This window comes from Lampetra fluviatilis, chromosome 19 (genome assembly GCF_964198595.1).
Source record: "Lampetra fluviatilis chromosome 19, kcLamFluv1.1, whole genome shotgun sequence".
NCBI classification, from domain to species: Eukaryota; Metazoa; Chordata; class Hyperoartia; order Petromyzontiformes; family Petromyzontidae; genus Lampetra; species Lampetra fluviatilis.
Window position 1 is genome coordinate 5,437,231 of NC_136293.1, and position 14,260 is coordinate 5,451,490.

The window sequence follows — 14,260 nt, forward strand, 5'->3', positions numbered from 1 at the left end:
GGGCGACTCAGAGGTGTGAGGAGGAACCGCGGACGAGCGAGAAGGCAGCAGCAGCAGCATCCGGGCGGTGATTCTGCGCTGACAATTCACAAGCGCTGCGGTATCTCCGTCAGTGCCGGATTATCCTCGTAGCAAATGTAGCTACACATGCAGCTACGGGCCCCGCATTTTCAAGGGCCCCGTGCTAAATGCTTTCAAGCACTTGCTCTATTACTATAATAATAATAGTACAATTTATAACGCGCGCAAATTTGCAGACGTAGTGGCCGCAACTCAGAGGCGCGGAGCCAAGCTCAGGGTCACTCAAAAGCATGATTGTAGAGGTGAGTTTTTAAGTGTCTCTTGAAGGAGGCGATTGAGGTGATGCTGCGAATGTGCAGAGGGATATCGTTCCAGACTGTTGGGGCTGCCACCGAGAAGCGGCGCGTAGACATGACCATCCTGGATCTTGGTATCAAGAGGAGGTCGTGAGTCGCGCTGCGCAGGCATCTGCCGTGTGCCTTAAACTTTTATGAACGACTGGGTGTTTAAGGCTAGCGATTTGTCATATTATCTGGCTGTATAACAAATGAAAAAATACATTCACTTTACTGTGCAAGTAAAAAAATTATGTTTTAATATTTATGTTTTTTTTAATGAAGGGCCCCTTTATAACATTTGCTACAGGCCCCGCACTAGCTTAATCCGGCACTCATCTCCATCTATTAAGGTGTTATCATCCAATGAATGAGCGTGTATATGTACACGTGGGAGGAAACCGGAGCACCCTGAGAAAACCCACTCGTGCGAGGGGGAAACACTCTATCCCGTAGAGACGCAACAGGTGGAGTCCACATTTGCGGCACCACCTACTCCTGGCGAGCCAAGGATACGGCTCCTCTTTGACTCCCACGGGAAGGGAAATCCCCTCGCTACCTCTACAGTTCTGGACTCGAGGCCACGTGCGTAGCCACCACCGCCTGCCACCAAGAGACGATGGGAGGGAATTTTCGAGTGGCGCATGGCAGGAAGTAGAAAAAGAAGCGTTGTGACCTGTAGGAACCCCGGTGAGTGATCGAGTGACTGGGGTGAGTCAGTGAGTGCTGGATCATCGGTCACCCTGACTGCTGCTTTACGTTGAATGATATCAGGAGTCGGGGTGGGTGATGGGAACAAGTCAAGTGGAGTTGATGTGCATGACAAGGTCCACTCGAGACAGTTTTCCTAAACCAGGCTGTGAAGCCGGGCATAGCGATTGGTGTGTTTGATGACGATATCGACGATGTGTTTCTGCGCGAACGACGATGTGTTTGATGATTGCGCGTCATGAGTGATGTGTGGGAGGATGGCGGTGGTGTCACGCGGTGAGCAGGGCTGGCGCATCTCACCGCTCGCCATGCTCACGTTGACGCTGATGACCGCGTGCGCGTCCCCGTTGTGCGCCACCATGGAGTAAGTGCCACTCTCCACGGGGACAATGCGACGCAGCGACAGCGTGCACTTACACCTAGCACGCGTGGACGTACATAGACACACGCGCGCGGACACGAAGGGATAGAAAGCAGACAAAGACTTACAACAACAACCGCCATTCGCGGCGGTGGCGTCATCACGACGCTTGTGCCAGGCTACGTGCACTGTGAGGCAACGTGAAGTGTTGAAGGCTCGTTTGCAGGAGGTCACGGAACAGACCCAGGTGCCATGGGTTGAGTGTGCTCCCTACTGTGTCAATTTGCTGAATTTTAGTCGCCCGGCACTCCGCTCGTTGTTGTGAGCGTCGTTCCTCTGCCCTCCGCTGTTGTTGGAGGGCAGTTACCTCGAAGTGCCCAGTAGCGACGTCTTTCACGAGCCTCATCGACACCGTTGGTATAAGTCGTCGGCAAGTCCACTCAGCTCCACGTCATATTGCACCGCATCAGCTCCATCTCTTCTACAGCCCATTAAACCGTGCCCGAATTGGACAAACAGAAGCTGCCTGGGCATGCGTTGGCTGGGCATGCGGGCTACGTGACCCAGCCAACGCAACCTCGCCTGCCAGAGGATCTCACGGATGGGACTGTGTCCATATCGTTTAGGGATCTGCGAGCTTTTCGCACTGTAACCCAGCCTGGTAAAACCCACGATGGATCGGTGCAGGGTGTTCCCCTACCTAAAGCGCCCCGCGTTTCGGTAAGCGTAGAGAAGGGAGCGCATGCCCCGTGGCCGGGGACAACAACAAAACAACCGCCCGGACAAACGACACGGACACACGACGCAGACATGCGGAGCCTGCATCTCACCAGTGTCCGCGGGGAGTGTCCTCGCAGTCCCGTGAAGACGACGCGTTGATGTCCGAGACGCCGTTGTGCAGCCAGCTGCAGTTGCTGAGTGGAGGAACCGAGAGCACCCCCACGCTCAGCTTCAGGGAGTCGCCGCGCGCCACCAAGACGCTGGGTCCAGGCGGATCCAGCAGGGACAGTTCCAACACTCCGCGGTCTGCACAGGCAGCCAGGACGGTTCTAGATTTGAAGCTTTCGTGACTGCAAGGATTCATACTCTTAGTTCTTTCGGTAAAGTCACGTAGGTGAAAAATGAAATGAAAATTAATCAAAATAAAAAAAATAAAATCACGACGTTTCAGAGGCAGGGTGTGTGTGTGTGCAGGGTGTGTGTGTGTGCAGGGTGTGTGTGCAGGGTGTGTGTGTGTGTGCAGGGTGTGTATGCAGGGTGTGTGCAGGGTGTGTGTGTGCAAGTGCAGGGTGTGTGTGCAGGGTGTGTGTGTGTGTGCGCAGGGTGTGTGTGTGTGCAGGGTATGTGTGTACAGGGTGTGTGTGCAGGGTGTGTGTGCAGGGTGTGTGTGCAGGGTGTGTGTGCAGGGTGTGTGTGTGTGCAGGGTGTGTGTGCAGGGTGTGTGTGCAGGGTGTGTGTGTGCAGGGTGTGTGTGTGTGCAGGGTGTGTGTGCAGGGGGTGTGTGTGTGTGCAGTGTGTGTGTACAGGGTGTGTGTGCAGGGGCGCGCACCCAGCACGGTGACATTGGCCGCGACGTTGACGGAGAGGCCTCTATCCCTGCGGTCTTTGCCCTGGCACAGCACACTCCCCGCGTTCTCACGCGCTGCTCGGTCCAGGCTCACGGCACCTTTGAGCTCGTGAAGAGATGACGATAAGATGTGGTACTCATTTGGGTGTTTCACCTGCGGCGGTCGGGGGGGGGGATCAGAGACAGAGAGGCAGCGTCGCGGCGGGGAGTCACCAGTCGATCCGAGGTCCCTGGAGCCTCTCGCTCGTTCGGACATCGACATGCCGGGTGATGGTGGAGAGGCACCCAGTGCCGGATGATCCTCGTAGCACGAGTAGCTGCTACACGTGCGACGGGCCCCGCACTTCCAAGGGCACCGCGCTAAATGCTTTCAAGCTATCAATTCCGGTTCAGTGATTCTGCACTTGCTCTATTGCTAAAGTACTATACCAGGGGTCGGCAACCTACGGCTCCGGAGCCGCATGCGGCTCTTTACGGGCTGCTTCTTGACGATATGTACGTATGTACAGTATGTACATGGATGCATTGCGGCTCTTGAAATACTGAATTTTGTACCGAATTGGAAAGAAATGGCTCTTCTTGTTATTTTGGTTGCCGACCCCTGTACTATACCGACTCCTTGTAAAAAAGTGTCAGTTTTTGTTGCCAGATAGAAGGGTAAAAAAACAATTATCACATGTTTTTACTGGCAAATGAGGTTCCATTGGTGTAAATGCTTACCCCGAGCTCTCATACTCTGATGGTGCATTGTCTTTGAGTTGTGCGCCTTTTGGCGTCATCTGGTCCAACCCATGTGAGACTAGGCTCTAAGGAAATCTGTCTCGGGTGTGGACCAATCAACTTCAAGGACAGTGCATACATTATCAGAGTTATGTTTTTTGTTTGCATTATGACTGTAGGTATTGTGGTCTATGCAAACATGACTCCTTGTAAAAAAAGGTGTCAGTTTTGTTGCCAGATAAAAGGCTAAAAAAACAATTATCACATTTTTTACTGGCAAATGAGGTTCCAATGGTACTATACCGCCTTCAACTTTATTAACGTCGCATTATCTAGCTGTATAGCAAATGAAAAATACAATTACTTTACTGTGCAAGTAAAAAAATGTGTGTTTTAATATTTTTATTTAGGGCCCCTTTATAACGCATGCTATAGGCCCCACACTAGTTTAATCCGGCACTGCACTCACCCACGACGACTCTGTAGGGGCGAGATGGGTCCAGCAGAGCTCAATGTTTCTAACCTCCAACTGCACGGAGCAGTGGAAGTGGAGTGGGTCACCCACGCGGACCACCGCGAAGGGAGGTTCCACCTTGACTCGCGGGGCCACGGCTCCTACACCGTCGCCACCATCATCACTTAAACATGATCACTCAACATCATCACCACCACCACCATCATCATCATCCTATTTGATTGTCAATTATCAATATAATATAATCATCGGTCGTATTCATGAGTAGAGATCTAATTATGAATACAGTATATCATAACTCGTAATTATTACTGATCACCATTGCCAATAATCTATACATCACGGTCGTCATTGAAGTATCACCATCATAAGCACCCTGTCTTGGATTCAAGGCCAGGAGCATGGTTGCCACCTTTTACAGTGTAGACCGAAAAGTTACATGTTTATGATTCTGACCAGGTCTGCCGTCAGAACTGTGAAGTTCTCCTGTAAAGTTCAACGCGATACCTGCACCAAGATCTGTGTACACATCAACTGCTGGTACCCGAGCACGGACGCCAATTCCCAGGCTGTTCTGGGTCAAACCCAGACAGGTGGCAACCCTCGCCAGGAGCCACAATACCAGCCAAGGCCAGGAGACTTTTATATCTCGGCCGGTGTCACGGCCATCGGCCCAGATGGTGAAACCTCGTGCGATGGTGGTTGCACCATTGTACCTCTGAGACGACAATAACAGTGAATGATCAAAATGATCTGATTTGATTAGTAAGGTTATCAAGCAATCCACTTTCATGCGCCATATACAGACAACTGACATCGCTAAATATTTGACATCGCTAAATATTTGACATCGCTAAATATTTGACATCGCTAAATATTTGACATCGCTCGTGGTCCTGAATTCCGCTCTGGTCCCATGTGCTACCGGTCAAGGCCCGGTCATGTAAGTTGATCGATTGTAGGTGCCGCTATAATCCATGCTGCATGGGGTGTAACGAGTAGCGCTAGACCAGACGAGCGAAGGACTCGGGAAGCGGTGTCGGTAGAAATGAGAGGGCAAGCGAAACGTTGAGGACGGCAAGCTTGACCTTAAACCTCACGCGAGGGTGAGCGCCGCTGCAGCGAGGGAGGGGATATGAGACCGTTTGGCAATGTCTACGTGAACAAGTGGGCGCTCTTCCAGCGATCTTTGTGGACATGTGGGATCCAGTGAGTGACTCGGGAAGAAGAGCGATGAGGGAGTTTACCGTGAGTCCTCGAAAATATCAGATCGAGGACACCGGAGGCAAGGACCGCGAGGTGAACGACTAGAGCTGAGACAACGTCATGTATATTCTTAGCAGAGGTGGGACAAAGTCATTGTTATGCAAGTCCAAGTCGAGTCGCAAGTCATCAAATTCATGACTCGAGTCTGACTCGAGTCCAAGTCACATGACTCGAGTCCACACCTCTGATTCTTAGGTTGTTTCGGTAAAGTCACGTAATAGCAATCGTGCTGTGACGGTTCCACCTGAAACTGAACCTTGTGTTGCCTCCGGAACGTCGTGATTTTTATTTTATTTTAATTTTACTTTCATTAATTTAAAATTTAAATTTTTTACCTACGTGACTTTACCGAAAAAACCTAAGAATATGAATCCTTGCAGTCACGAAAGCTTCAAATCTAGAATTACAACGTCATGTAACTGGCCTTGAGGTCCAGGGCCGTTAGCGCATCTACACACCATCATCATAATCATCACCAACATTTCGGAATGGCCAACATTCAAATGTCGACGTAAAAAAATATCCGAACGGACAAAAAAACCCTCGTCTTCTGTACACAGAGCAATAGTAATACACGATCGTTCCACTACCCTTCCTGTCATCGATGACAATGCTGACAGCGATGAACCCAGAAGGGCCTCGCTGAGATGCAATTTACTCTTCTTAGGACGGCGCTGGGTTGGATGTGTGCACTGGAGAAACCCGCACAAGCACGAGAGGAGGCTCCGGACCTCCTCATGGGTACTCCCAACGACATCGTCACGGGAGTCGAGCGTCGTCGCTGTTGGCCTCGTAGCGATGAGGTGAACCCGGGTGGAACTGCACACAGGGACTCGCCTGCAAGCACCTCCGCCGTGCCGCAGTCGAAGAGGATGAGGAGATGGAAGAGGCGGAGGCTCCGATCCCTGGGCCCCATGGCGTTTGGCTGCCTACGGGGATGCACGGTGGCACTTTTATAGCTGAGTTCCTCCCGCCGCAACGACCCGCGGAGCGGAGCAGGAAGAGGAGGAGGAGGTGGCGGTGGTCGTGCATGCAAAAGGTGGCGGTGAAGGCAATTTCGTGGTGGCAGAAGTGGTAGTTGTGAATGTTTTGGAGGTGGTGGTTGTAGGATTCAGGTGGGGTAGCGATGGTGCAGTGGAGTCATCTTCGGCAATAATTTGGACAGATTGACGCGGAGAGATTACCGCTCGTTGTCGCCACTCCGGCGTCCCTGAAGCACTCGGAGCGATCCTGCTGCGAGTGACGGGAATGAGGAACCACCGGTCATCACCCTTTAACACTCGCTCTTGGCACAGAGCCATTCTGTGGGGCGTAACTCCACTTTTGCTGACCATGTGTTCTTGCGGTACTGTGGTGCCCGCTGCGGCTCCCACTGTAGCTCTGGTTCCATCCCTCAGAAGTTCCTGTTTTTGTGGTTCTGTCTTTTTCACTCAAACGGAACCAAAGACCCTGGGCTTGTTCGCCCAGGAAAGCTTGAGTCTCAAAACTCGTTTTTTCAGGAGGGTCCTGCCATGTGCGTTGTTTTTTTTTGCAGTCAAGTTTACACACCTCCCTGTTTTATTGCCAGGGAAGGTATCACCTATTCTTGTTTCTTACAGGCTTGATGTGGCTGTGTGATCCCAACAACCCGCTGCATTGCGTGATATTGTGGCTATGGGAGGCTTCTTCTAACCTCTCCAGGTAGCCCTCTCGAGGTCTCGTCGTTTAAGAGCTGCAGCAAACTGTCCTTCCATATCGCACCCATCTCCGCTTCGCGTCGTGATCGACCAATCGTCGCGGTCCCTCGTGTGCCTCTCGTCCCGGTGCCCCTCCGTCGCCACTCACGAGGTCTCCGTTGCAAATGCCATTTCTGCCGCTGGTTGAACATCTCCCGATTGCACATACCCACTCCTCCTGGTTTGCTGTCCCCCTGTTTCGGTTTCTACTGCTCCGATGTCACGCGACCCCCGTCGACCCATTCACACATTGTCTCCCAGCTGTCTCTTGACGTCTCGAAACCGCTCGGATTTGCTCGAGCTCCTTCGCCGAAGCGTCCGCAAATGCATCGATGTCGTATTTAGAGCAACGGAGCGAAAACCAATTGCACAAGCCAGACGTAAAATGAGAAGTCGTGCAAAGGAGACGGCGCACATGGGACGGAAACAGCGTTCGCTCGAACCTTGCCGATGCATCAACTCTCTGGGTAAGGGGTGAAGATCGCCCGTCTCGTTGGGAGGCTCACTGGAACACACCTCGTGAACCAGAGGTGGGCAAAGTATATCAATGGCACTTCACCAGATGGTCCTCGATGCGTCCCGTCCCCCCCGGGTGCTGGTGAAACCTGCGAGCACGCGTTCCAGTCCTGCCAGGATGAACAAAGATCCCTTTCCACCATCGCGTCCCAAATTCAACAGAATAGCACGACGCTCTTAGCCACGGTTCCAGATGTCTCTGATGGGCGTGAACCCGGACGGAATAACAGGGAACCAGAGCACCCTTTTCAAAATATTTTATATTGCGGCAAGGGACGCCATTCTGAGCACGTGGCAGAAGGAGGATGGGATCCACATCTACATCACACTGGTACAGCGCCCTCTAACGGCCGGCCCCTGTGCAGCACCGAGGGTATAAGCTGACCGGGAAGAACATACAAAGAGTTGCAGGACATCTGGAGTCCCTTCCTGGACAATCCTGTCATCACCCCCCCCCCCGTCCGCCTCCTCGTGGTGACACTGAGTCTCCCCACCCACCCTCCCGTGTGCCCCCGTCGCGTTGTGCGGATGCTTGTTCAGTAGAAAGAAGGAACTCCCAGGGTGAACCGAGGTGCGGGGGGCAGAGCCGGGTCGAGCCGTTTTTTGCCGGATGTGATACGCAGATGAAAACAAATGCTTGGTATACATGGCCCCTGTCGCGTACGAGGAAGTTATTTTCGCTGTGAGAATCTCGTGAAACAGAGTAGCTTATTTTTGTAGTGGTGACAGATTGGAGACCGAAAAATATGGTAAGCTGTCAGTACAGAATTTACTTGATCAACAAAGTGAAATACAGCAAAGCACATCTCTCGCCGTCTTCAGGTGAAGAACAGGTCTGTCGGGGAGACAGCGTCTGAATGAAACACCACCAGGCTTGGAGCGTATATTTAAGCTGGGTTGGAGGGGGAAGAGCGCCTTGACAAAATAATTTGCATATCAAGAGGAATTTAGCATATTTATGGGAAATGCAGATATGGGATTAGTCATTACTTGTGGAATGCATAGGAGGTGGGCGGGGGGTTTCAAAGTCATAATATGCCCGTGCATTATGCAGGATTAGCAGCATCAAACGGAGGGAGTAAGGTTAGCATTAATAAAGGGAAGGAATGTTAATAGTATGGAGCTGCAGCAATTAATATGCTTATAGACTATATATTGTAATATTACACTATGTATTATTCTACCCACCCTATTGTATACCACACTGCTGTATATTCACTATACAATTACGATACTATATATTACCGTATACATTGTATTAAACATTACACTTTTATACTGCTCGAAGGTTCTAGAAGGGGGCGTGGCCGGAGGCGAGGCCTGGCCACGCCGGGAAGTAAATAGGAGGGACGTGAGCGAAGGTTCGGGGCTGTCGCGGGGTCCCGGGTCCTGGCCGCGTCGCTGCTAGCCGTCATCTTTCTCCATCGTCCGGCCGCATGGCCGATCCTCTGCACGGCTCCCATCGTCGTCATCGCTGCGTTAGTCAGCCAGCTATGTCGTTAGATGCTGACGTTGGGGCTGTGTAGAAAGGTCGGCTGTGTGTAGCTATGTAGATAAGTTTCTATATATTGCCCAGTGTTTGTGCCCAAGTGTGAGAAATAAATAAGAAGCCCTCTACACGTTATGTCTCGGAAGTCGCTCATTACACATGTATGTGTCTAAGCATCTGTATTATCTTATTACAGTATACATTAACAGCAAAATAGAATCACGCGTTCTGCGTATCTGAACCGCTGTTTATACATGTGTAATGACAATCGAGCCTGCATGCGGTGTGGCCACGGGAGGTAATGACAGGGGAGTCAGTTGTGAGTGCGAAGGGACTGGTGGCCACGGGAGGTAATGACAGGGGAGTCAGTTGTGAGTGCGAAGGGACTGGTGGCCACGGGAGGTAATGACAGGGGAGTCAGTTGTGAGTGCGAAGGGACTGGTGGCCACGGGAGGTAATGACAGGGGAGTCAGTTGTGAGTGCGAAGGGACTGGTGGCCACGGGAGGTAATGACAGGGGAGTCAGCTGTGAGTGCGAAGGGACTGGTGGCCACGGGAGGTAATGACAGGGGAGTCAGTTGTGAGTGCGAAGGGACTGGTGGCTCCGGGAATGATTGAGAAGGAAGCGTGGTCAGGTGCCGGAAGAGGACGGTAGATTCTGCCGGTGGAGCGAGCGTCCAGAGTCAGCGAGAAGGTTCGGGAAGGGGGGCGTGGCCTCGTGTCGGTATATAAAGGGGAGATGCGCGGGAGACTCAGGGCTGTTGCGGTGGGGTCTCTCTGCCTGATGTCAAGTGAACGTATCTTCAATAAAGTGCCATCTCAAGAGAAGTGTGTTCAGTGGTCATTACACAGGTGTAGTGATGCCGACACACGTTCTGACTTTTAAGAGCCTTTATTCAGACACAGCACGAACGATGCCCAGGGATGGGTCTTGAGGCTTGAGCTCCGTCTCCTCTCGAACAGTCCTCTCTCCTTGTGCTTGTCTCCATTTATACCTCCCAAGCTCCCCTCTCCGGAAGCTTCTATCACCCCACTCCCTTACGGCCAATCATGACCCTTCCCCACCAACGGTTCTTATCCGTCCACCTCCAGCCCGCCCCTTGCGCTTCCCGCCTTTTTACCTTTCAAATCTTTCCTCCAATCCCTTTCAATCTTCGCCTCCCCGCCAATCACTGTGGAGGTCTCTCTGCACCAATGGGAGGCCTTGGCCTACTCGCTGATTGTTTGTCTGACCGTAACACTTCAGGTAAGCGGTCTGTTTTCTCGGCCATGACACCAGGTGAGGCAATTATATCAACCCCTCCCCCCTACGGTGGCCCCCCTTTCGTGGTGCCAGCCTGATTGCACATTGTAGACAATTATCACGCGTTTAATAAAACAAGTAATACGGTAGGAACCGTTGGGAAACAGTTTGGGAACATTAAAGCAACTAACATTAAAAAACACGAACTTGCGTCGACGCCATGGTACAGTGAGTGTTAAATCACCATATCTTTACAACCTCACATAAATAAAATTTAAAAAAATTAACCCGTAAAAACAAAGTTTTTCACTATAAATCCTTTATATGCGTGGCGGCTAGAGTCCTCTCGTCCTCTGGCTTGAGATGGCTGCCACCTATGGGTCAGATGCCACCATTAAGCAATTGGTAATTAAATATAATTTAAAAAAATTTCCTAAAATGTTGAAAATTTTGGAAAAAAATTTTCACGAAAATAAATTGTCACGCACAACGAGTCTGTGTGCAAAATGTCAGCTCGATTGGATAACGGGAAGTGGGTTAAAAAACGATCGAAAGATTTGCACGGTCGTAAGCGCGCAAGCAAATGAACTTAATTTAAAGGATTTAAAAATAGAAAACATTAATAACATGAATTGCCTACTTCCTCTGCAGTGCCCACCAGACATTGTTCAGAGCTCATTGGGGGGTAAAGTGCGTCTCGAGTGGGTTCTCGAATTGTTCTGAGCTCGTCTGGCAGCCTCTTTCGTAACTCCGACACTGTCATAGAATAGGGGGGGGGGGGTCGTGGCATTCACAGTTCAGATGTGTGACCAAGCCACAATGAAGAACTCGCTGTCTATTACTGGAGCCCAGCGTGCACCTGCAACGAGGTGGATACGTATGATAACGTCCCCCGATTTTTGGGTGCTAGCCTGAATGATGACTGGCAACTTTGTGAACTTAACAGAGAAAAAAACCGAGACCCTGTTTGACCGCAGGCTTGCAGATCGAACCCGGATTGGAACCCAGGAGGCAATCCGCGGTGTCGGCTCAGCGCGCTGACCCCTGAGTCACCGGGCCACGTTCCCCGTGTGGCCCCCAAGGCTCACAGTGCCAAGAGGTCAGAGGGCGTCACGTACAGCGCCGTTGGTTACCACCACGTCTCACGGCGGTGCCGCGCTCGGCGTTAATCAACCGAGAAGACAGCACAAGGCACCAAGAAGGTCAAGTGGTCCCGGAATCATTAACAAATAGGGGTACATTTCAGCTTAAATTCAGGTTATAATAAACACGACGAAAAAATAATATATAGTAATAATTTCATGTATACAGCGCTTTTCATCAAGGATCTCAAAGCGCTGTACGGGACAGCAGCAACAGACACTCAGCAGAAAAAATAATTATATTATACATACATTTTAAGAACAATTTTTTTAAATGAGCTAAACGTTTACTAAGCGGAAGCGTATACGTAGTTTTTAAGGCGCGTTTTTAAATTGTCTACATACTCATAGATCCTGATATCTCGTAGAAGAGCATTCCATAGCCTGGGGGCTACACGGGAATAATGAGCAGAAACGTACAATGAATCTCTCTCGTCGAAATCTATCATCTCACTGCTTATCTAACTCTTGTCTTACTGAGATTGTATTTATTGAAAGGGTGGTGGGGGTATGGGGTGCAGATGGAATTTCTTTAGACCCACAGTAGAATCGCCTTTTCCACAGAATATTGGAGGGGACACATCCCCCCCAATATTCAAATATGCTCAAAATGTCCCCCCCAAAATATTGCGATAAAAAAGTTATAATAATTGCTATGATATTTAAATAAAAACAACAATTTGCTAAACCTTGGCCACAATATCTGGCATTGTCTTCATATAAATCAATGCATAGATTGCTGTTTATATGAGTGTGGTTATGGTTGTACTTTATTAATCCCTAATTTCAAACATTACACACAATGAAACAAGAAATGGTAAAAAAAAATAGTAAAAACAGAGCAATGTAATACAATGCACTATTAGACATTGTTGTGAAACATTAAATAAAACGTCCGTCCCATGTGTTAGTGAAAATTTTTATATTTTTGGCAGAAAATTAGTTTTTAAATTTAGATATTTTTCTGGGTTGGAACGCCCAGACCTCCTGGAAGATCTGGTCCCCCCCCTCATGTTGACTCCATGGCTACGGCCTTGCTGTGTAGGTTGTTGCTATGGAGCTCAACACGGCAATAGCGGCATCAGCCCTGGGTACAAATCAATTCCTACCGCCACCCAACCACAGACCCCGATTCCAGGATACAATCCGGTCCGGTGGCAGCCCTAACTCAAATCTTGGTTCGGGGTTGATTCAACCCATCATCCCTCCGGGGTGGATAGAATAGAGCACCGCTTTGTCGGGAAAGTTGTGGTGCTCGTGGTGGTGGTCCTGTTGTTTGTTGCAGGAGCCGGGATAACCCCAGGGGCATGGCGAGGATTTTTTATTGTTGCATACGACAGCTTTAAACGTGCATTTAATGAACACCGCGCCTCCGCTGTTGGAAGCGTTGGGCCAATGTTGCCCCCAACAATTGAACGATTATCGGGGCCACGAGACGATCAATGCGCATGGAATACGCTTCTAAGCGTGATTTATGCATTTATTCTATCGACTATTTCCACCATGGGCTGGTCACGATGAAGACGAGGACTGCCTCGGTTGCTTATTTGAGCTGCAGGAACTCAGTTTTTTGTCTAATCAGCCACGATCAATGAATGCCCTCCTGGTTGCAGGGCCTCCCCAAGCCACCTGGCATCTCTCCCATGCAGAGCAGTGGTCACACACGTGTCTCACACTCAGCAGTGGCTTTGGGTGACCCCCCTTCCCATACTCGGTGGGGGGCAATCAATGATTGAGTCGCCTCTCCAGTCGACAGTACTGCAGTGTATAGTAGTAGGTTTTTACCCTTTAAACTGGTACAAAACTGACACCTTTATACAAGGCATCATGTTTGCAATAACCGCAACACAAGCAGTCAAAATGCAAACAAAAAGAAACAACTCTGATAATAGTAATGATATGCACTGTCCTACCATTATCAGAGTTGTTTCTTTTTGTTTGAATTTTGACTGCTTGTGTTGCGGTTATTGCAAACATGATGCCTTGTATAAAGGTGTCAGTTTTGTACCAGTTTAAAGGGTAAAAACCTACTACTATATTTTGCCACTGGTAAAGGAGGTCTCATAGTGGTACTGCAGTGGTTCTTAACCTGGGGTGCACGCCACCCCCTGGGGGTGCGAGATGCCCTTTCGGGGGGGGGGGGGGGTGCGAGACATGGAAAGATTTTGTTTTGAAGGTAAATAATCGAGAACAGAAGTTACTCAATGGGCACGTGATTGAGAGGAAGACTCAAGGTGGTCGAAATCACAGAGGAGACGACAGAGAAGATGCTGTGGCCGGTGTGGTTCGGTCATGCGGGTCAGATGGAGCGCGTGATGTAAGTGGTAAGGAAAGATATGAAGAGGTCGGCAGAAGAAGAGGTGGGTGGGGAGGAGAGAGAGAGATGGCGCAGGGCGGGGCAGCGTGGAGACGTTTGGCAAGGGCAGTGGAACACCCCGACGACACGAGTGGGACAAACGCGTGGTGGAAGAAGTACAGTACAACTTTCTCTGTTTAATCAATCGCTATGCATTTAATCTAGATTTGAAGTCGATGTATTTGTTAATAGGTTGGCAAGGGCAATGGAACACCCCATACGAGTGGGACAACCGCATGGAAAAAGAAGAAGCCCAAAGTACAAATTACTTTGTTTCATCAAACGCGACGTTTTTATTAAAAAAAACATTTTTACGATTGAGACCCAATGGGCCAATGGGGTGC